The sequence below is a fragment of the Manduca sexta genome, chromosome 27 (assembly GCF_014839805.1).
Source record: "Manduca sexta isolate Smith_Timp_Sample1 chromosome 27, JHU_Msex_v1.0, whole genome shotgun sequence".
Classification (NCBI taxonomy): Eukaryota; Metazoa; Arthropoda; class Insecta; order Lepidoptera; family Sphingidae; genus Manduca; species Manduca sexta.
Genome location: NC_051141.1, coordinates 1786513 through 1812296, shown reverse-complemented (window position 1 = coordinate 1812296; position 25784 = coordinate 1786513). Strand labels below are relative to the sequence as shown.

The following is a 25784-nucleotide window of genomic DNA, read 5'->3' as shown; positions in this document are numbered from 1 at the left end:
TGCACAACTATTTAGTAGAATATAATGCCAAGTGATTTATTTAAACTAAGATATATTACTTACCTAATAAATTTGAAACCGTACTATTAGAATTAACTATTTCTCGCACGTACAATGTCGACTGATAGGTTGAGGTCGCGTTGATTTATTGTTATTGACCGTGAGCATTATTGTCTCCCGATGCACCATCGATCGTGATTTTACTGATCGCAGTCTACAGTACCCAGATCGGCAACGAAGAAAGTGCTATTCGCAAGAGCAACTTTTTCATCTGAAGATAAAAAATTCCATTCGCCTTTTACCAGGCGGCCATTTTGTTTTTGCCATCTTCCATTTTATACAAGTTTTTATAGTATACATGCATTTGAAATAGTTATTTTGTTTTTCTCTCCTGGATATTTGTTTTGTAGCGCGTGTAATTAATTAGTATTTAAAGATGTAACGAGCGCAGTGATGTGTCACGCAGAGCTTTGTTATACAAGTGCGTCGCTGGCTTTGTTGTATTGTGCGTGCAGTACGACTTCTACACTAAAATGTCAGGACCTCTTGTTCGAATTTCGGGTTGAGCAAAAGTAATAAGGCTTTTAAGCCCGGAGTCTAAAATCTGGACTGATATGGAGATAGGTTCACAAAACGATAAACGCGGCAAAAAATTGGACACCGTAAATGTTTAAATAATTTAGACATAACGTACGTTACGCACTGAAAATGAGTTTTAACGACAAACTATTTTAGATTTGTTTCCATATCTAAAATATTTTTTTATACTTGCATAGGCAAGTATAAAAAAATACATATACATTTATAATGTATAGACCCCAAATATGATAACTAACATATGTACTATGTAAAATTGTCTCACTTACGTGAGTTAAACATATTAGTCTGCAATTCGTAGTAGTGACCGACGGCTGGTAGTATCTAGGGTGGCCAATCGCAAGTCCCTCACTGGTCCTAATAAAGAGCGTCGGTGGCAAATGTAATTCGACCCTTGAAAGACAATCATATCTAAGCGACAAACATACCGAAAATGAATTATATAAATATTTTGAATTGCCATTTTTTCCTGTGTCATTTGATCTAGGTTTTGTAGGTCTGGGACAATAATAACATTACACTATATCTTTATAAAATAAAAAATTGAATTTTTATGAATTTTCATATTAAAATCAAAACTTTAAAGCACTCTACTCAAAAATTTCTGATTGTCGCTCAGATACGATTGCCTCTCAAGCGTCGAATTATGACATGTAACTGATGTCTACAAGACGATGATAGTTTAATTGCGTTACAATCAGTGCATTGTTTCCCATTCGACCTTGCCGGCCGACTATTAATATAATGATGTCTTCCTTAGTTGTCATACTGTTAATAAGTATTTGATATGTAATATTTATAATGTATAAAGTAATATTTCGTTTTTCTGCTCAGTATCCCCTGGGGAGTCCGGAATTTCTGCCCGATATTGTGATAGCCTCGCTCCCTATAACATTATGGGACGGAATATATGGCGAAAAGTGGGTTCCCTAGTTGCGTCTACCCCTTGAGGACAAAAAGGCGTACATGTTGTGTGCTTACTTATATTAAGTCTAAATCTCATGTTTTATGTTTTAAATATATTTCTTGATTAAAACGCGTGCTCAGATTTTGTTAAGACTTTACTTGTAGAGTAATATAAATATACCATAGCAACGGAAAACTAATAAAAGCTACGTTTTTAGATGTTGGTAATATTTCCAATATTTCCAAATGTCAAAACTGTCGAATATCGAGTACACATGCGATGCCGAACCTCTCCACTGACTGTCAAATAAAAAAAAAACCTTACCATTTCGTAGCCCGCAGCGTTAGCCTCTTTTAGATTGCTTTCCACGAATATTCGTATTGGATTTAATCCTGTACGGTTTCCGATGTCCCACAGTATCCGTTTCCAGAATATTATGTTTAACTAACGAACGTTTCTAGTATTTTATTCGACATGTGTCGAAAGCTCCGTGAGGTTTATTTTTAACGAGCGCACTTCGTACGAATATGGAGCTTTGTAAATAAATCTGGGCACATTTTTTGACGGATGGGTCACTATCAAAAAGCCTTCATACATCGAAAGTTTATGAAAAAGTACGTGTGTTTTCGGATGAGCCCTAATGTCGACTATATCGTGTAAACATTTCGGATGCGTTCCTGCCTTGTGCATATCAATAGCGCAGGTGATCTCTGTGAAGAAATTATAGATAATCTACATCTACATATAAATGAATCTTTATTTTCCTTGGTCATCGCATGACATGTGAACGGATGGAACAATTTGGCTAACTATTTGTTTGTTGTGTAGTTATTGTCAGAAGAAGGTTCTTATGAAAGAAAAAAATTAAGGAAGTTTAGCGGAACATTGGAACATTTATGAAAATTTGACAATATTAATTTTATTTTACTGTCAGTTGTTTGAACTGTCAGCGATTGACAGAATGCACGCTACAAATTCATAGTAAATACAGGACAACGTCTGCAGGATCAGCTAGTTTACACTACAGATAACAAAGAAAGATCAAAAACTTTTTACACTAAAATTGTCCAAATATAATCTGCCGACATAAAACCGAAATCTTGTATTTGTAAACAGAATTACCAGACAATGTATAGAAATTGTTTATTCGCCATTTCTTAGTACAGCTACAATGGTATTATCCTTGTGGGTATCGATTCCCTTTACTTGGATTTCATATTTTAAATTTCACACAAAATGTAACCAAAGAGCCATAAACACAATCCGATTGTTGCTTCCAAAACGGTACAAAGGGAAAAAGAAACATATCGTGGCCTTTGACCGAAGGAGCAGGCGGTCTCGGACTACCAATCGGATTAATGTGGTACAATGAGTCGTAGAAAATACGTAATACGAAATGTTCAGCTCTGTTAACGCAGTCTTTGGACGTAGTGCGCATCCTCAAGACAAAGTAAATCACATCGCAGATGTTTCTGGTCTCACCAGCCACTAGTTTTCCATCCATGATCTGAATCTCTGTGCGCAAAATATTTGTTTTAATTACAATACATGTATTGGATATAAAATTTGTATGAGGTTTCGGCTGGGTCATTTTTGAAGTAGTAATTAAGATTTTCCAGTAACTATTTTATGACAATTAGTCTGAACATAATATAATAGGTACACTCCTTTTTGTGTATATTGTAGTTGAATTTCTTATTACCGGCACTACTGGTAAATGAAATAAAGCTAAAAAAGAATACATATCCCAATAATAAACAAAAAACAAACATTACCATGCATTAAAAATGCTGTATGGTTATATGATAAAACATTAATGGAATATTAAGTCCATGTAGTCACTGCCGGAGTCTCCGTCGACTTTGATGTTATTATATTTGTAGCTCTAATGAAATGGCGCAGCGTCAACGCCATCTTCATTAAAGAACTAGATATTTTTCTCATCTTGGTTGCCCCGAACAGCTAATATAATTATGTTGCACGTCCTTTATGCATTTTATATCTGCAATATTCCTATTAGTTAATGGTCACAAGTCTCGTATTTGAAGTGAAATAAATCTCTGCTTTTCCTTTGTGTACTTACAGTAATACGAATTGGTATGGTTAGTGTTCCCGTGGTAGGAACTCTGTCTCACACACGTAAAACATATTGGAACATCGGAAAAAAAAGTTACAGGTTTATAATGGTTATTGTAAGTTGGTTAGAGTTATGTAACAAAGTAGTGATATAATGAAAACATTTGCGGAAAAGTAGACAGCAGTAGTAGTATGCAGCGATACTTTGTGCATTTTGTATTTTTATCTGTCTAGCTAATTTTAAAATAGTTTTAAAATAACTGTTGTGACATCATTAACAGTATTATAATTCTGTACTACCAATTTGAAACGCTTCGTTGAATATTCTAATCGAAGTGTACATTTTCTATATTTGTTTCGGTAGCTTTCATAGAACTCTAATTTGTGAGAAGACGGGAGACAGGTATAATTTGAATATAGACCATTGCCCCTCTTAAATATTTTAGTTCGGTATTTCAAACTTTGGTTACGGGTAATTGCTGATGACAGGACCTTTTATTAATAAATGAATAATATACCGAACATGGGCACAATTTAGACTTGATATTTATATTCAGGGGTTAATGTTTTAGCATGTTATTTATATATATTTGAAATAGTAGATGTTCCATACATATACATTAGATTTTTTGGCGTAGGACGTACCGGTCGTTCAGTTCATTGTAAGCACATCAGATTATGAACAGCAGAGCAACGTCATCGACACTTTTACATTACAGTAATTATGTTGCAATCTGCAAGGTACGATACTGCGCCTCTCGGGATGAGATTCAATTAGTCTTATAATCTCCAGTACTTCACTCGCTACTCTCTGCATACTAGTAATACCAGCCCTGTATTAATGTCCACTGCGCACGCGCCTCATTTATTACTGAAAGTGTTGGCTGACTTCACATACCTTCGAAAGCTTTACGCAGAATACGCAGGTATGTATGTTCTCTCATGATTTCTTATACTGTTAAAGCGATCTATAATTGGCAATCCACACGTAATGTTGCGTTTGAATCTGTGAATTTTCGTCGCGGCTGACCATTTTGTCTCCAACTAAGCTGTCGCCCGCTCGTCAATATGTGCATACAGTATTATAAATATAATCAAATAAACATATCTGAATGTATACAGTTGGTACGAAGTTATTATCAGGGCATGTTCACAATATACAGATTACTTATCGCGTATACAGCTTAACACGTCTTAATGTCCAATTTGATACATTTTACATGATTTATTTGAGATTTACGACAATCAATTTGTGTAGTCACATTATTGTATTTTATGTTATTTATTCAATTAAATTTCAAATCGATATTAACAAGACCATTGTAACATAATAACTAACTCATTGCTAACTACTCGTCGCAGCTCGGACCGTGTCCATTCTCAGAATAAAAATTAAATAGACCATTAACCACTCGGGATATGTAGCTTCTTGTAAAGAAGATTTTTTATAACTTCAGTATAAGTTCTAAAGATTAAAATTCCTTCCAACAAAAAATAAATATGTATCATAACAGTATGGAAATATTTCCCAAATAACTGGAATTTCACGTTGAAATCCAATTTTGTAATATTCGAACCGTACTGAATATCGGGGCTTATTGGGAGAAAAATGTCAGAAAAAATAAAACGTATCGTAAGGGAACGGTAATTATTAGTGGACACAAAACCCACTGTAACACTATAGCTACTCGATAAAAGACTAAAAAATATACAATATCTTATTTTTAAACTCTGAATTTTATTTAGTGTTTTTTAATTTATTTTTCGTTGTCAAAACTTTATCCGCACGGCTCTGTGCAAATAATGGGACACATGAAGAGGAAGGTGTTTTATTTTATATTTGTTTTTATTGATGTGAATGTATTTTATATTAATTTTTCAATTTAATTGTTTTTTAACCCTGCCACGGGATATTAATTAGTATGCAGCCGACAATACAGTGTTGTGTCGATTAAAGAGACTTGTCGTCTCTCGACTATCGCCAAGATTATGCCAGGCTTTCTTATAACGCGACTCACTGGAATCAACCACTTTTGCACCTTCTTTGTTATTGTGTCGAACCTGTTAATAATAAGTGCAGTTATAATTAATTTCACACGCAAATGTAGACGTTGCACGGGTTTTTACTTGTTTTGTGATGATTTATATAATCTTTTTTTGTTTCTGTAAATGCATTAGGAACGTTTATATTAACTAATTAATAAAGTATAGAATATAAGTTTCGTTATTTTATATTGATGTACTACTTAGTTGTGGCATCCAGTAGGCGGTTTTTCTTTGTAAATTGCGATTTGTAAATAATTGGGGCGTTTCACAAATTTGCAAAACGAACGACGTAGGTATCGAGTGTCAAATAAATAAAGAAACTAGAATATCAAAAGCATCAGACACGCTAAACATGATAGGAAACGCGCGTCTCAGATGCATCCGGAGTGGAGTGTTGCGAGGCAATCCCACGAAGATGGCCGCTTACGGGCTCTAATGTAATTTGATGCAGAAGAGAGGTGCGAGGGGTCGCTCCTAGGGAGAGACCGAGAGGAACATGGGTGCAATTGCTTTCATAGTACTTTATGGGAATATTGAAATTATCCCACAAATAAATGGAATGGCAGCTCCACCCGCCTCCATAGCTCGTCAACGGCATTTTAGACCCGCTGCCAGATGGGGGTGTGTAATTATCGGCACGACGGCGACAGCCAGTAAGGAGATGCGATAAAAATCATATTTGCATGTCACGACGGCGTCCTTATTGGATTTAGTCTACGGAAAGACGCGCCTTGCAATAAGCGACGTCAGAGTACGTCCAGGACACAAGATCACTTCAATCACTAAGACATAAGGTTCAGGCAGAAATGCAAATGGTTCACGTACCGTTCGCTGAGTATTTTTCCAACGCGGTCTAGTCCATCGGAATGTCGTGCACGTCGTCTAATCCCGCCTGACGACGTCACGCGGCGATTTATCAATTTTTATTTGCATTTGAAATTGTAACTCGTTATATTTGCAACTAAATATGCATGACATGTATTAACTTTGTCTATTATACGGTGCCTAAAAACATCCGGGTGGACGATTCGTTGAAAGCTAAAAGCGAGAATTTAAAATTCATATAAGTGGCGTCGAATATGGGATCTGCAGCGATGCATTTATGTAAACGTGACGGCAGTTCGTTGTCCGCGTTCGTTCTTTATTATGGAATGAAAGTAACTGCAACTAGCTTCTAATGTAGTACAAAATTGAATGATCTATTTATGTGATCTTCGTTGAGGGATGTGTATACACGTTTAAATTTTTCGCGGATAGTTGTAAGGTTTTTAATTGTGGTTGTTATGTGTTTTTGTGATGCTAGTTCGCTAAATACTTGATTCTGGTATTGTTAGGACGCAACTAGTGCTTAAAAGCCTGCTTCTCCTACGTACGATGAAAAAAATCCTTTATACTATGTGCCTTACGTATTTGTCCATTCGAAATTACTGCATACTTTAAGAGCCCACTTGCGCGTGTGCCGAATCTCTTCAGACCGGGCTAATGAGGGGAAATATATTCTTAGTCGATACTTTAATACAGTGGTCCGGTAAAGTATTAAAACTTTGCCAGTTTCCCGTCTTCAGGTATCCGGGGTCAGTGTGCATGTAGACAGCCATTAATTCACATGTAGGCAAAATTTAGACCTAACTGGCGTTTGACAGTCTTCCTCGCGAACTTTCACGTAAGTCCATTAGATGAAGTTGAGGGAAGCTTGTCATTTCATATATCCGTCCGAACTCGTCCGCTTACTTTTTAAAGTACATTGACCGATATATGATATAGATATAAGTAATTATTTGGTAAAGATTACGTTATTCCGTTGGTTTAAGTGTATCATAAGTTCAGCTGATTAAGAAATTTATCTTAAAGGATTCTCTGAAACTGTTCTTCCGTATTATAAATTAGCAAAGATATTGTCATCTATGAAAAACCTCAATTACAAAGAAAATTTAAATACCATCACTACAGCTTGTTTGATTCCGATCCATCAGGTATCTGGACGAATTCTTCTAAAAACTTCTAACTAATCATTAGAGAATTTAATAGTTGATAAATTAATTGCCGCCGCGCGGAGATAATATTTTTGTTAAAACAAAGTTCCTTTTAATCATATCTGGTATAAACCAATTGTAGTCGGGTATTAAAAATGTATGATTGGACACACAATACGCACATAAAATAAGGTCATCTAGGTTTAGCACTGAACAAAGTCAATTTGAACAAACTAAATTCTTCGTTTGAAAAATAAGATAGGTCATCTAGGTTTAGCACTGAACAAAATCAATTTGAACAAACTAAATTCTTCGTTTGAAATTGTAAATCAAAGTGTTATGTAGTTTAATTTATTAAAAATGATGCCAATCACATTAATTACAACCTACTGCGGCCACTTGCTCATTAACGAAACTGCGATACAGAGCGTATGCACATAATAATTGCACATACATTTATTGATTGAACAACATAAAGGTATATAAATAAGGTCGGGGGTGTGTCCTAGGCTGGGATAGTGGTGGGCTGAAAGGTAGGTGCGCGTCAGTAGCGGCGAGAGGGACGGAGGCTGTACGCGGAACTCCCGGGTCTCGTCCTGATAGACTCCCATCCCGCGTTGAACAGTGAACAGTCAGTCGGGTGCCGAGGTCGGGGACGGTCGCGCGCCCGCTGCGACTGCGGCGGTTCCCGACTCCGTGCAGGTACACGTATCTATCCCATTTGCTTATTGGTTCTACCACTTCCGCCCTTTGTTAGCACAAACCGACTGTGATTTAAAAATTTTTTAGCTTTTCGGCGTGGTTTAATTGTGCGAGTGGTTTCATTAGATTTAAATTTTGTTTCAGTTAAAAATAAATGATCTATATTTTAAATAAGAAATATTTAAAAATAAATATTAAATTTTATTTAATAGTTTTAAAAAACCTTTAAAAATTCTCGAGCGGCATCGCGACTTCTTTTGATTATTATCTGAAATAGTTTTTGATTGTTCAAATTTAGATTTTAGAGGTTGGTATTTAACAAAACATTGTTTTCCGTTAAAAAGTATTTTAGATTTATAGTTTTAGCTAAACTAGAGGGTATCCGATGCGAATTAAATTATTGCGAGATTTCACTTAAACATGGCAGTGATCTAATATTTTACTAAACGCAGCGAAATTTTAATACGAAAACCCGTATCAATCCAGTCCTATTTATTCCTTGATGTTCCGTTAATTATCGTAGAACACAAAAATGCCTTTCGTAAAATATTTGTTATACAAAATTCATTCTAGAAGTTATCCAAACGCTCCTTCCTTATAAATTACAAGAAGAATCAAAAAAAAAATCTACATATCCTTCTATATAATTTGAGATTTTATAAAATAAACTGAAAAATTTTGTCATTGTAAATTCTAGTCTAAGCTCTATGATATAATATATTATTTTCACAAAATCGGCTTCTTACGGTTCACAGAATAAGACGCTATATTGACCGCGCCTGTTGATCTCCCGACACAAAGTTTGCTGTACAATAAAACTTAATCTAGTAAGAATACACTGCGCAGTGCACACAGCGGCTGCACACACGGGGATTACGGGCCCGCAGTCATAGGTAATAGGTATCCGGCTAAGCTGTTTACGATAACACGGCTCGTGTGGTCATAATATCACCGGCAAAGTAGCCCCTAACCAGGCGACATGCGACATTTTTAAACATTCTTCATATTTTATTTTGTTTTCTGTTTCTAACTTATTTGCTGTTAGTTAATTAATTTTAATCAGACAAAAAACTGTCTCGGCTCTGTTATTCGACTCACCTTTGTTCGCAGCGGTTTTATTTCCCCCAAAAAAAGTATACGCGCGGAATGACTGTATTTCGCGAATTTAATTAAGTTCCATATATGATCGCGAAGTGACAGAGCTTTTATCACGAAACAGCCGTAATGAAAATCCTGTAGATTGGTTTATCCAAAATAATTTGACTCGACGCTACTGCACAGACAAAGTTTAATGCAATTTTACTGTAAAAACTTCCCTCGCCCAACTTTCGTGAAATATTTAGGTGTTAAACGAGAGTTCTGGTCTTTGCGAAGTATCGGAAAACTTGCAAATCCGAGATATATTTAAAGACAACAGCAAATTAGTGAGTATACAGTCCTACAGTACAGTTACGGACCATCTCGTAGTGTAAGTTTCGAAAAATCTGCAATAAGCAGTTCATTTTTTATGATTATTGTCTTGCATTCGACCTCAGTTGCTTTTTCAAAGCATGTCCAAGCTTATCTATAAACTTTCTAACCAATGTTTATAGCAATCCGATTGGCGTTTTGTCTTAAATAATTTCTGTTATATTAATTAATCCTCATAAAATAAAAACAATATTAATGATCTGCTAAAATATTAAATTAAAACGGGTTTAAAATAAAAGATGAAAAAGTACGTTTCCGCTTTTGAAGTGGTCGAGCAGTCCGGGTTTTAAACTAACAGTTTAAAAGCAAAAGTTATCACATCGGGTTTTTAAATCATGCCTATTTAAAGTTAGTGAGCGCGAATGTAGGGCGGGTAGGGGCTTAATTATAAGGTTAATGGAAAATCATTTTCAGATGACGGACTATGTTAGGTTCGTATCTGAAAATTGCATTGTTAATTAATGGTGGATGGGGTTTGCGGATGCATGTAGGCCCGGCTCTGCGCCGGATACATTCTCGCCGCCCACCGACGTGTGATCGAGTCATACGACATCGGTTAATTAAACTACCCTGCCGGCAAGCATTGATCGAAAACTGTCTATTACCCTGCTACATCTTTTGTAACGTGTTTCCGATTTAGAAATTCAGATTTGTGTTCTGAATATTATGTTTTTACGACTAATTGTTTTGTAAACACTTTTGATTATGTATTTAAGTAGTGTTGTATTAGTGATTAAGTCACAGGGGCTTGTTCCACCAGTTTCAAGTAAATTTTATTCGATAGTTACCATATTAAACAGCGAATGTAGATAGTACTGATTTTATAACCATTTATTTGAGACCATGTGGTGACACAGGCCCTTATTGTTTTATTGATTGTGTTTGATATGATTTTGTAACGCTAGGTGAAGAGGCGGTTCTACAGCGTGTCGACGCACAGATTTTGTGACATGAACTATGTAAAATTTCAGAGCTAAAGAATTCAATGAGGCCCTGCCATCAAAGTCGGCTTGTCATAGATCATTGCGAAGCTATCACAGCCAGCTTTGATGAGCACGGCCCCATGTGTATGTCCGACCGAAGCTGCACGTGTCGTGATACATCATAGTTAACTGGTTGTTGTCTCTCTAACCTAACCAGTCAAAGCGGCAGTGAAATGTCTCCTATTCTTCATATCACAGCCACTTTGATGTGGTCGGTTTACGAGGAGGCGAGCGACGAGCGGCAACCACCGCGAAGCCACCAGGAAACAGCAGCGAGTAACAGGACGGGCATGCTGGCAGTTCGCAAGTCCATGACCCGTTCGTCAAAATAGTTGTGAAGATGTCTTTAAGTTCATATCACAGCCATTTTTGACGAGTTGGGTTGTGTGATGAGCCGACGCTGCCGAAAGTGCTCTGAGGGAAGACGGGCAGGGGGGGCGTGCGATAGCTTGTCGCTCACAAAGTGGTTGTCGTGTGCAATACTGAGTCATATCACAGCCAGCTTTGATGAGCGACAGGCGCCGACACTAATCACCGGGCACCGCGCCGGGCCGGAGCAGGACCTCATCAGACAGCCGCAGTCGGGGGGTCGACAAGGTGGTTGTGACTATGGTGTCTCAATACATATCACAGCCAGCTTTGTTGACTCTTCGGATGCCGCCAACATCTAGAAGAAAATATTGTATATTAATATGATTTTGGATGTTGAAATATAGTCTTTTAATATGATATGAATGTAGAAATATTGTCTTATAATATGATTTTGAATGTTGAAATATAGTTTTTCAATATGATATGAATGTTGATATAAGTATTGTCTTATAATATGATTTTGAATGTTGTGTTAATTGCTTTTTATTTTTGTATTCGTAACGTCTAAGCATTGGCAATTTACTAATGCATTTTCAACGTTTTTCAGGTCGATCGTCGGGCGTGGTTAACATTAAAATTGTATCCGAAGAAAAGAGAATGTATTCAAAATATTATGTCAATAAATGTTTGTTATCTAATTTACTGTTTATACTACTTTTTTCTGAATTCCTCACATACAATACACAACATAGATATACACATACTGATAAATTGTACAATTATACAATATGTATACAATCATAGAATTACAATAATATAATGATTACAAGCTAATTAATGCAATCCAAGATTGGATTGACCAGCGTCAATCAGACTCGTTTAAAATAATTTACCTTATTAAATATAGGTCTTTGTGACTGTAATATTTGCTAAAGAAGGTAATTCATAAACTACGCTTATCGCCAGTTTCACCTCTAATTCACGGCAGGGTCTACACTTATGTATCTAAATATAATAATAATTTTTATACTAAATTCTATTTGTCATATATAAGACGAACTAATGAAAAAACCACACTGGCATATACTTTCAAATGTTCAACTTAAATTAGATACGTATCTGTAATGCCTCATTTAAAGCTGATCGTAATAAACGATCTCGATCTTCAATCTGTTTCTGAGAATGAATCAATCAATATAAATCATTTATAAGATCAAAAAAAAAAATATTGTGCACGATTTTAATTGTGAATTATGAGTAACTAATGCACCCAAATGAGCTGTTTATACACGCATCTTCGACACTTCGTCTGTACACGTTAAGTATCTAAATCAGAGATAATGTGATAGTCTGGGGATACAATTTACTTGAACATAACTACGTCCTACTATAAAGATTTATGCAGTATTTGATATTCAGATTTTGATCAGCCCACACTATCTGTCGTGTACCTACTAGTAACAGCGAACTAAAAGGATTCGTATTGACATCGCCTCTATATAATAAGTCCAGAATATTCCATAATTGATATAATAAATAATTGAAACAGAGACGACATCCTTTCGAATGAGATGAAAACTTTATCCGCCCGACAATAATGGGTTCCTGAAGCAGTAGCATCAAATATTTACACTGGGTGTAAGAGAAACTATCAAAATCGAAGACAGGTGATAATTGCTGGGCGTTGATTCGTAAAGAATAAGTTCACTGATGAGGTTTGACACAAGGACACTAAAAATACTATCAAATAATTACTATTTTAACGAAGATTTTTCTTATATTTTTATACAGTTATCGTAAGAATAAACCATTTAAAAAAATACATGGAGATTGCAATTGACTCATTCAAGATGAGATTTTAAATGATTAAAGATTAAGTACATCAGAGGCCTTATTCTCTATCCCGCACGCTATTTTAACAGTGCGTAACAAGCACGTAACACAACGCGTCATGTTTAGGACTATAGAAATTTGACTTACAGAATACTATTTCACGCACATTTCTCGAAGATAACATGACACGCCCGCGTTACGCGTTTACACTATCATACAGAATAAGGGCCCAGGGTTGTTATTGGTGACAGCGTACACAAAAACATTTTCATAAACGTGACGTACTAACTAATAATAGTAGTTGTTGCCAGTGCTGAGATCCCATCCACCTTTTCTTTGTATCTGGATATAGAAGAAAATGTGGGTGATTTGAAATAAAACAATAATAATTATTAAGTCGGTATTACATACTCGCTGCAGGGCACCACCTACGGGCTACTAAGTTGAGTATAATATCACGCCTGTCTATATCTATATCTGGATATAGAAGAAAAGGTGGGTGAGATGAAATAAACCAATAATAATTATTAAGTCGGTATTACATACTCGCTGCAGGGCACCACCTACGGGCTACTAAGTTGAGTGTAATATCACGCCTGTCTAGTGCAGGGGCGTAGCTACCACAGTATCGGCCGTATTAATGATACGAGAGCTTCGATCTTTAGGGGCTCATCGTGGCTCACATCTACATTAAACGTGGCGAAAGTTCGCACTGCCCTGATGGGATCCAACAAGTTTTGATATAGGGCCCTTCTATGGCAAGATTCGTCGCTGCTACAGCGGGCTGGCAAACTTCACATATCTTTTACTACATAGCGATAGTAAAAGGCCAAATAAATATACTTACTAGGGTCGATTTATAATAATATTCTGACAATCGTTCTAATGATAATTAGATTTTACATAAGTTAGGAAAGGCAAGCCGGTAATAATCAGACTATATGGACCCTTGGCCAATTCCAACTACATTTTTAACCAATAGACAGCTCTGCTTGGCGGGAGAAATAAACATTGCGATAGTAGCAAGCTGATTCCCACTAAACACTTACTTCCTAATACTCTAAATAAGTAGATTTTATATTCATTATAGATGTCGATTGTAGCTATATTTCGAAGTGTTGCTTCAAATTACAGATTGCCCGGTTTAAGAGCTAAAGCCGATTACTTCAGTCTAAGTATTTTGCTACTAAGTCCATGCGGCTATTGATTTTTAACTGGGTTTAATTTAAGAAAATTCGACGAAAAAGTCCTCAAATTACATAATTTAGTGGGCGTAAAATGTTTAAATAACTTTAAAGAAATTATAAATTATTTGTCTGCCCACATTCACCGATAATTGAAATATTGTGAGGAACTATGTTTAATGAGGAAATATGGTAAAATCATATAATATCAAAAGACTTCTAAAAATAACAGTAAACTAAGAAATAAATATATTTGATTACGTGGTACAATACAGCCAGGACTCCCGTACGTTTGATTCCGCACGGGCGGATGTCGCTGCAATAACTGCATTAAGGTCAGGGGTCCTATTCTGTCTGTGGGGGCAAATCCGTCTTTGCAATTACGGGCGTTCTAATCGAAGGATTCATAGATGGTTTAGGTAATAGGTAATTTTTCGTCACTTTTATCTATACGGCAAATGTGTCCTTCGATTAGAACGCCTGTAAAGACGGACTTGCCCTCGTAGACGGAATAGGGCCCTATGAAAGGTCAGACATATATTTTTAATAAAAGGATATATTTTTGCAAACAGATATTTTGGGATCGGGTTTGAAAGACATCGTAGAAAGCTTGTGTAATTTCTGGGCAATATGTCACGTAAAATAAATATTTTAAAGTCTATGGTTATAGCACAAAACGATTCAAAGTCTTGTAACTCAAAAGTTTAAGTTAGACATATTGTAACTTCTGTTTATGGGCAGTCAAAACGCTCATCACCACGCCAGCAGCTGTTTTTTAAGTCATTCAGTATCGTAGAATCAATATCAGCGCCACGAATTGATTTATTTACAGTTTTTAGTAATATTGCATAGTAATAAGAATAAATCAAGTTTGATTGAATATATTTCCATCGTAATTATGTAAAAGCGGCGATAGCCTAGTTGGGTGTGGAACGGACTGCCAAGACGAATGTCCGCAGGTTCAAATCCCAAGGGCACACACCTCTGACTTTTCTAAAATCATGTGTGTATTCTTTGTGAATTTATCGTTCGCTTTAATGGTGAAGGAAAACATCGTGAGGAAACTTGCACATCTGAGAAGTTCTCTATAGGAATTTCGAAGGTGTGTGAAGTCTACCAATCCGCACTAGGCCAGCGTGGTGGACTAAGGCCTAATCCCTCTCAGTAGTAGAGGAGGCCTGTGCTCAGCAGTGGGCAAGTATATAATACAGGGCTGATATTATTATTATTATATGTGAGGGACTAGAGGTATCCTTGCCTCTCCTTGATAAGCCACTGTCATTCTTTGACTTGCCCAGGATTTAGATTCCTGTGTTTCTGTTTGTGAGGAATAGGTTGGTCCTACTCTTCAATCCAGCGCTATATTAACATAGAGCGCTTTAATTTGAAAACGTATATAAATATTTAAAATTGTTGTTAAAGAGAATCGAAAGTTATTATTTTACATTACACTTTTATTTAATACATTTTCTGTATTCGTATAAGGTTTTATTCAATGTAGGAAATATATACCCACAGGTTCCACCTAACAGATTGCCTTCTGACATTTCGATAAAAAAATATATTCTGTACAACTCATAAATTCGATTCAAACACGGATTTCAAATTCATAACTTTAACAGCGTCAGAAACATCGACACGGATAAAGGATTAAGGATTAAAATTCAATAGCACTCGCGCACATTGCAAACATTTTAGGAACTCTAAAATTCTACATGTGGTTTTCTAGACACTACCACTGACAATGGTTAAATCCGAGTGGATTTCGATTCCATTTATCTGAAATTGCATAAAACCAAAGGGAATTGGTGCATTTGATCAGTTTGTTAGGTTTTAATAATCTCTGAAATTTCTTTAAACTATTATTTTTCTGTCTTTCTTAGATAACAGAGAACGCAGCTATCTTCTGCCGTTATACTGCTATATGTGAAAATAATTAATGTGTGTTCTCTGTTGTGAACTCTCAAAATAAATAAAATAACCGCATTACATGTTCTTTCGTTATGTTATTCGGTATCAACTACGCGACAAGTCTAACCATCTTCAATCATTTTATTAGAGTTAGTTATCTCTCTCGCCTCCTGCCACTCAATTCTTAAAACTAAGACACTTATGTCGCAGAGCACAAACCAGCAGAAACAAAATGAAGCTGCATTTTGTTTCTGCTGGTTTGTTAATGTAAATGTCACAATTAGGACAATATCTTTCTACACTCTAGATTACGCTTTCTGATGACACATCTATATTTATTAATATAAAATATGATTACAATTAAATTATATTATGAGGTGCTCATTTATTGTATAATTTTAGTTATAACAGATGAATAAAAAATCAGCACGAAAGCAAATTGACGCGAATTATAATTAAAACATTTTGCGGGGAAACAAAAATGTCTGAAGAACAGCTACTCATTACATTATTTAACATGTGTTACAAACGTTACAAATACGTTACATTCAGTTATCGAGTTATTTTGAGGTAAGTGTATTGTGACGATCCCATGGAGTGGGTTCGACTGCCGGAGGAAGTATATTTAAGTTTGTTTGGGACGCATTGTTAGCAATTATGTTAGGTAAGTTTTGTTCTGTTTTTATGTATACATAGTTATGGCAGACGGCATGGTTATGTCGACTGATAAAGGGTAATTATCTGTCCTCAGTCAATCTAAAGTCTATATCCTAGACCTAACCCCACTTAGCATCAGGTCCAATAGGGCTAATTTGCCGTACCGTACAGTAAATGCTCATATAAGTAAATAAATAAAATATATTAATTGTGTGATGTTCAGTTTTTAGATTAGGTAACCGTGACGCTTATCACTAGACAAACGATTGACTAGTCGAGTACGTACTATGTAATAACTTTAATTTGCGATTAAAAATTAATTTTCCAAATTAAGTATTATTCCTTTGCTTTCAGGTAATCTTTGGAGTCCAAATATCTTTTGAAACATAACTTGGTCATCTCATCCTCAGAACAATGACAAGCAATTGTTCTTGTTCTGAGATCTCATCCTTCCAGAAACGTCACATATTTTTTTATAACTTACCTTGTTGGCAAGTCGCAATGCTTTCAAACGAAATGTCAATCAGCGGGCATGTGGCGTCTTTTTGGACAGCACAATTATGTTGATCTGCCTTTATGACTACATAATTTTCATTAGGATCTTAATAGCTTTACATATTGGTTATAGTTCGCGATGTCGTTGTAGGCAAGTGCTTTGAATTATGTACCTAACAGCCATATACATAGGGGTGATGTTAGTGGTATGTACCGAGAGCCCATCGCTTAGCATAGCGTGAGTGGCGACTAATTGGTGCAACCGCAGGTCGCAGGGACTGCCCGCACTTAAAGCGTTGCAATTGGGTACACTTGCCGCAGCATGCCACTTTGTTGAGCAACGTTTTATTATGCGTACGGAACATGACGCGCAACATTATTGACGCTGGGAAAGTCGCTACTCTAGGTAAGTTTCAATAATCAGATAATTTCTCTCAGACTCTGATAAATGAATTATTCGAAACATATTTTTTATACACCCACAAAAAATACCCTCACTAAACTAATAACTTCTTTTTAATGGACACAGCAAAGTGACTACTGCACCGGATGGTAAATGGAATGAGGTCCAATAGAATGGCGACTGACGAGAGATGTTAACTCTCAGCAATCGACACAATTATGCCGGACTCTTGGAACTGAATAAACACAGGCGGATCTCGGAACGCGACATACGTTACGTTACATTACGTGGGCCACTATGGTGGGTTTTAACACCTTGTTTACGGTGGTCGCTATCCAGGTGGATTTAAATATATCCCACCAGCAAAGGTTACTACTACCTAGTCCTCTCCTATCAAAAAGCTCAGTGGTTATAACCTCCTATCAGCCTATTAGTAATCAGAAAGCCATTTGACAGCAGATTTAACTGATTCAAGAGTTTTAAGTTGGGACAAATCTTAATAAAAATTAGTAAAATGAAACACAGTTCAAAATCACAGCTGGCAGGACCGTCTTAACTATATCGGCCTCTGTGTACAAAAATTAGCCTCTGTGCCGCATGCTTACAAAATAATTTAAATTAATTGTCGCTTGTTATTACAGAGATTGAGCAAAAAACGAACTTCTTCGATGAGGGCGATCAGCTTGCGTCCCCTCGGGCCTTCTCTCTCGCCCCCGACTCTCGGACTCGCCCGGGTGTCACGCATCCCCAGGTAAAGACGGATCTTACTGCATGACACGACTTGCGATTGCATCCTGAGATGTTAGATACGAACTATCGAAATAATAAAAATATCAGCCCTGTATTATATACTATTGAAATGCTCAGTGATAATAGACTATAATGTCTCTTTAACCAGAGCACAAAACTCCTTGGCGTCAAAATTAATAAAAACACCAAAGTTTCTTTTTAATGTAAAGAAGACAAACGTGTAAATGGGTCGCTTCGTCAGTCTTTGAGAATTAGATTCTTCTCTTGAATATCTCAAAATTGTAACATTCATATAGAAATTCTCATGTTATTTCTACCTTAACTTCCTTTCCGTCTCAGTAGTAGAGAAGGCACGTGCTCAGCAGTGGGACAGTATATAATACAGGGCTGATGATGATGATGATTGCTACCTTTCTTTTTTAGCCTCTTTTTTACCTCCTATCAGCCTACTAGTAACCTAAAAGCCATTTAACAGCGGATTTATATAAATCAAGATTTTTAGGTTTGGATAAGTCTTAATAAAGATTAATAAAATGAAACACAGTGCAAAGCTTTCACAGGCCTTGGCGTATATACAAAACTCTCGACATTAGCCATTACGATATATTGTATATTTTTGATCTTACCACCATATTTAAGTGAGAACTGAAAACCAGTGACAACTGTAAAGTACAAAGTACAGACGGCCACACACATACCTCGAAACTTAGTGTCTATTGTCCAAAGCGCAATTCAGGTATTACGCCCTAGCGCCCTCTACACTTCATTAATGGAAATTACATTTTGCAGTTAATTATTTGTCTATAATATCCCGTACGTAGTTAATTAGTTATTACCCTTAGATTCCCGCATGTCACCTCCTAGAATTTAAGCCTAATAAGGCTTAAACTAATTCATAGCTAATAAGCTATGCTATAGAATCGTTACCTTTAACTGCAGTGTGTTTTTTCGTCAAAATCAAAGGGTTCTATTACTGGCTAGTAATATCGATTTATAAAAAATGAAACAGTTTTAGTTGTCGTCAAAATCGCTCTCGATACTCTTTTGAGGATTTTGCGCTATTTCTTATAGATTCGGATATCGCCACCCACGCCTCCTTGTAAAATTCAACCTGTAACGTAATAGATAAATAACAATATATAAAAATAGTGTAATATATAAACATTTATATTACGCGCATGTATGTTTTCAATGGAGTTCAAGAGGCTGGAGCTATTTTAATATTTTTTTTGATAATCTTCAGATAAGCTAGCGGGTGGGTGACCCAGTGAAGTTTGTTCTCGATCGGAAGACCAGAAGTCGTCTGGCTATAGATAATAAGTGTAACCTGTGCAAAGCCAGGGCTGGTTGTTAGTATATTATATTAAAGGTCATCAATAAATTCGACGAAACAAGCTATTCATTTTTAACACGTTCCAATGAATTAAATAAAATGCTCCTGGTTTCAGCATAGTTCACGTAAAGTTTGATTAATTAATTTTCTTATGTTTACGCGAATGTTAGACATTGAAATTAAACTATTTTTCGGATTCTATCGAGGTCTTTTTATATTTTAGTTTTCTCCCGACGTTTCGAATTTTAGCTCGGTCCACCAACAGCTAAAATTTTAAAAAGTTGTATAATTGTAAAATGTAGGTAGATATTGTAACTTTATCTTTACGGATGAACAACACCTCAGTCCCCCCGTGACCATGAAGGCTGCCAAGTCTTCGAAACGTCGAGGAAAAACTAAAATATGAAAAACCGCGATAGAATTCGAAAATTAGTTTAATTTCAATAATTAATTTTCTCTTACATAAGCGATTTAATATAACGTAAATTAGCACGTAAGGGAAACAAAACCAAATATCATTGTGTAAATGTTGAAAATTTTGACAGCGGTCATGGACGGGCGAAGTCAGCTCGAGAGATAGTTCATGACGTAGGCACGTAGTGATGATTTCTGAGGGTAAAATACGTAATTATTTCACGGTCTAGCTTCTAGCATTAATAGCGCGTGTTACCGACGCGTGATGGACATTTCGCCCACGGCGGATTGCGGCGCATGGCCGCGAGCTTTGTTATTGTTTTCGTAGTAATTAAATAATTATCCGTGATTGTTTTTCTATTGGGACTGGAAATATTTTCTTTTTTTTTTAATCGCTATTCGCACAATCATCAGATATTACTTTAAGTCTGGACATACGGAAATTACAATTTTACTCCCAACAGGATTTTATGCTGTAACTAGCTATGCCATGGCTCTACCAAAATATGTCATTATTTTATTATTTAACTTCGCCTACTAGGGTGTAGGTACCTAAACACAGGTAATGTAAGCAGACTAAGGGCCATATTCGAGACGTTTCACTATAAGGTAACCGTTGAACATGATATAGAGCGATCACATTCAAGTCATGAACTGAATAAAAATATTACTTACTAGAGATTAACAGTTTTATACGTTACCTGGCGAATCACATTTACTTCAATGTTGTGAAAATGATAAAATATTAAGAAAAGGTTGGTTCGACTCTTTGAGGCACCACTCTATTTTAACAGAGCGCTGGGCGGTCTAAAAACGAATGGAAATAATAATATTAATAATAAATACATACTAAAAGACCCCAATACCACTGATGATAAATGCAGGAAATGCCAACGACAACCCGAAACTATTCAACACATAACTAGCGCGTGCCCAACACTAACCCAAACCGACTATACACACCGACATAACCAAATAGCTCATTACATACACCAAAAATTAGCTTTAAAACATGGTCTGATATCCGGAAAACCAGAACCCTACTATCAATATAATCCGAAGCCAGTACTGGAGAGCAACAAATATAAAATGTATTTTGACAGAGCCATATTAACCGATAAAACCATACATAACAATAGAAAAGATATAACATTAATGGACAAGAATAATAAAGTAGCATACATAATCGACGTAGCGGAACCCAACACTCATAATTTACAAAAAACAATAACCGAAAAGATTAACAAATATACAGAATTACGAGAAGAAATAACCCGGATATGGAAATTGAACAAAGTTCATATCGTACCCCTGGTTCTCTCCAGTACGGGTGTAATACCAACATTATTATTAAACTCTATTAAGGTACTAGATCTCCCAACAAATTCATATATTACTATGCAAAAGGCAGCAATTCTAAATACGTGTAGAATAGTTCGTAAGTTTCTCCAAGAAGAAACCCCCATTGCTCACTTACCGTAAAAATGATTGTGACTTGGTTTAGGCCCGTGAGTCTCATTTAAAACCGAAGAATAAGTTCTTCGAGAAAACGTTAAGTTAAAAAAAAGTTAATAATAATATTTTTTTTATTGTAAATAAGCGAATATGTTTACAATTTCAATGGTTACAAATTACAAACTTATTATAAAAACAAAAATTAACATATTTGCCAGGGGTACCCAAACTAGACTAGGCCTGTACCTTGGAATACCAGAAACAATTTAAATATAAAACACAATTAGGTTTTCTATAATTTGTTTGCTAGATGAGCACTTACAGTAAATAAAATTAAATAAATTACAAAATTGTGTGAGATAAGAACTTCTTTAAAACATAATAAGGTAAAAAGGTAGCAAAATAATAATAACTTATAATTTATTTATGATGTTACATAACAATAATTCTGTTTCTTCATAATTCAAATTAAACAGCCAGCTAACAATTGTATTTTTTATTTTAATAGGGCAATGGTTCTTGATGTTACAGTGTTTTGATATTTATAATTATTGTCAAAGAGAATCGAAAATCGTTGTTGGAGATTATAAACTATTCTGTTTATTGTCTTTATAAACGATACTTACATTTAATATATTTTAATGTTGTTTAAATGTTTGTTGTTGCAATACGAAGGTTTCATTTAATGTAGGGAATATCTTATCACAAATGTAACTTTAAATTCTACGTGTGGATGATTCTTCTGCACAATAATATGATATTTAGTTGTATAGGAAACTTTCGTACTGAAATGGTAAACAAATTACGAGATACGTATAGAAAAAGATTTTTTTGTGAAACATGATAGGGAATTTTGCGATGTTCATAAAGCTAATAAATTTAGAGCGTCGCCTTATATACAATTTATCTAGTGAAAAACATCTTAAAATAAGTAGAATAACAACGTTTTATATCGTCGATGTATATATTTATACTTAAATGAAATGATTACCAATGTTCTCGATCAATCTAATTTAGAATTAATTTGACAGTTATTCATATTTCAGAAACAAAAATAACTTGCGTAATTCTTATCTACCTACAAATTGTAGCAAAGAAACTAAATATACTTACTTTTTAATCGATAGTTATTTAAAACCTCTTAAGCGATAAAACAATTGTTTTATATCTACGACCGATGTGACGAGGATTATTCCAGCATTCGAAACAAAACCGCTAAGTGATCGTTATTACCACAAGATAATAGGGAAACTGAAGTACAGCTCAGCTGAACTAAACTAATTAACTCAGAGACTTATCTCCTTTGCCACAATTGTAGCAGCTTAATAGCTCCTTCGATTCAAGCACTCGGGGTGGATGGAACTAATAGATATTAAGATCAGAGCCGTTTTCTTCCCGAAGGTGCAAGGGGTACATGGTACCCGGACTTCGAAAAACGAGCGCCTTATTTTCGCTAGAACCAAGGACAATATTTTATTTTTTGTAGCAAAAAGCGGCGATAGCCTAGTTGGTTGTGGAACGGACTGCCGAGACGAATGTCCGCAGGTTCAAATCCCAAGGGCACACACCTCTGACTTTTCTAAAAAAAATATGTGTGTATTGTTTGTGAATTATCGCTTGCTTTGATGGTGAAGTAAAATATCGTGAGGAATTCTGCATACCTGAGAAGTTCTCTATAGGAATTTCGAGGGTGTGTTAGTCTACCAATCCGCACTAGGCCAGCGTGGTGGACTAAGGCCTAACCCCTCTCAGTAGTAAAGGAGGCTCGTGCGCAGGACCCAGGACAGTATATAATACAGGGTTGATATTTTTATTATTATAAGGGGGAGACGGCCTGATTTTCGCGTCTCGCGGCTCAACACGGTTAATACAAACCTGGTTAAGATATTACATATGGTTTGCGGTGGAGTGGTAATTCGCATTCGCGCTCATGACATGAAACGAGTTTAAGGGCGTGGCTTTTTTGCGGTCTGAATGCATCTTGCTGGTTGGGCTTTGTTGACCCTCTGATGGCATACTGAATAAATGTCAAGGGCTACGTTTAAATTTACTTTTTATTTAAATGACCTACACACCACCCCGCCCCGCTCTAGTGACATGCTTTTAAGACTTGGGTTACAATTTATTTTTCGTTTAATTGCTAAAATGTTAATTAATTGCGGTTCGATTTTCATAGTGGGTAATAAATGTGTAAAGAGAAGTACGGGAAATTGGAATTATATTTTCGCCGTTTAAGATGCCAAGTTCCCGAGATATGCGGGGGTCTATCATTTTAGGGATTAAACTGGGAAGAAATTGAAATTTTTAACCCAGATATATCTGAGATTGATGAGGGCTAAATCTACCTAATATTATATTAAAATAAAATAGGCACTAAAACATAAAAAACGCAAGACTTTTGAAAATCTTTCTTGGACAAACATTTTGGCTCTATTGGTTTATTGAAGATAAACAAGTAATAATAATTTTATTAATTTAGTAGAAGGATTTGATTTTTACTAGTTCAAAGAATTTATGCATTGTAGGTACATTTAGAAAAATCGTCCACCACAAAATAGGACAAATCGGGCAAATTAGATCAAATGAGAGTTCTTGTTCAATATTGTTATTCTACACACTACAATATTAATGATATATTAATAAAATATGAATGAATGGAAATAGTTTAATTAGGTCATACCTTTTCAACTTTTTCCTATCTTTCCATTATCGTAGTCAGAAAATACATATTTGTACTGTATTGTTATTTCTTCCGGAAGATAGGTAATAATTAGGTAATTTTACTAATAATTATTGGTAAAATATTGAAACTTGGAATTAGATTTGTGTATTTTAAGCTGTAAGTACTTAACAGACATCACCAGTCGTGACAATAAGATAGCTGCCACTCTTAATCATACATTGCCTCTCATGACATTTACGTGGCTATGCCAAAAATATTATAGCTGATTGTAGTGAGTTAAATGTTCCCATAATCTTTCGGAGCTTTAAGTAATTTTGTCATTATGCGTGCTATGGGTCCTGGCTTATAACTTGAAAATATGGATGTGAATGTGAGGAGAATCCAACACTGATTTCTAAGCCTACCGGACTATGGCCTTAACAACGAAGTTGCTGCTCTGAGCGGCGACTTGTTGCGGCGCGGCGAGCGGCAAGAACAAAATATGTATGGGAAGTATGAAGCACGCAGACGCTAACCGACCGGCGAGCGACAGCTACGAGTGAGCGGGACAGATGCACGTAAGAATAGGCAGGAAGCCCGAAACAGAATAGTAAGGAGAGAGATGTCAGTACGTCCATTTTCGTGGCAGGGCCGTTAAAGGTCCGCGGTATAATGTCATATTATACACATAATATTATATACTATTTATATTATTTTGAAAGTACAGAGATATAACATAACTTAGTTAATTGAGACGTGATTTGTCATATCTTTACTTACTCTGGCGCTCTACGAACTATGCAGTTGCTGAACATTGAAGAAGGCTCCAATCATTCATTATTTACGACTAGACAAGTCACAAATCCTTACTAAAGAACACCGATCCCTGCAACCTGATGATTCGCGAGGCTATTGGAATTAAAAAAATATTCGAATTCTAATAAAGAAAATAGTTGGAAGCTTGCATTGCCTATTCTACATTTAATTAAATCGGAACCCAAAAGTCCGAACTCATACTGCGTAGATCGGACTGTCAACAGCTAAAACAATTATGTGTGATTATTAAATGTAGGTTGATCTTGTATCTTTGACTTTTCGGACGACCAATATCGCAGTCCCTTATGTGACCATAAAAGCTGCAATATCTTCGAAATGACGGGAGATAATTATAATATAATAAATCGCAATAAAGTCCGTAAAATAGTTTTATTTCACCAAGGGATTTTCGAACAATCTAATTGTACTTTTTTTATGTTCATCTTCATAATTATAATTTTATTTTGATTAAAAATTTGTATATTTTTGAAGTAACTATATGTTATGTACATTTGAATCATATTGTTACTTCTTACTTCTGTTAGTATCCTCTTGAAAAAGTCCTACTATATTTTACCCCGATAAAAAGTCGCCAATGGTCTCAAACTATCTCCATACCAAATTTAAGTTTTTGAGTTTATTGCATTCAGACAGACAGACGGGTAGAGGAACTTCGTTTTAATAATAAGTAAGGCGTTTATAGCTTTTACGGCAGATCCATAAGAATTCAAAATTTAAAAGAATAGGTAAAGAAACAAATATGTAACTAAGTTGTGCAAATTTGCAATGATCTCCCGGTCCGCAA

General features: G+C 35.7%; 1 long non-coding RNA gene across 1 annotated transcript in view; it reads left to right on the top strand.

The window, feature by feature from the left end:
* LOC115455284 overlaps positions 1-11764 on the top strand; it is a 44124-nt gene extending 32360 nt beyond the window's left edge. The window contains exon 6 of the long non-coding RNA XR_003939770.1: positions 11674-11764. This is a non-coding gene — a long non-coding RNA (uncharacterized LOC115455284). The remainder of the gene's footprint in view (positions 1-11673) is intronic.
* The last annotated feature ends 14020 nt before the right edge of the window (positions 11765-25784 follow it).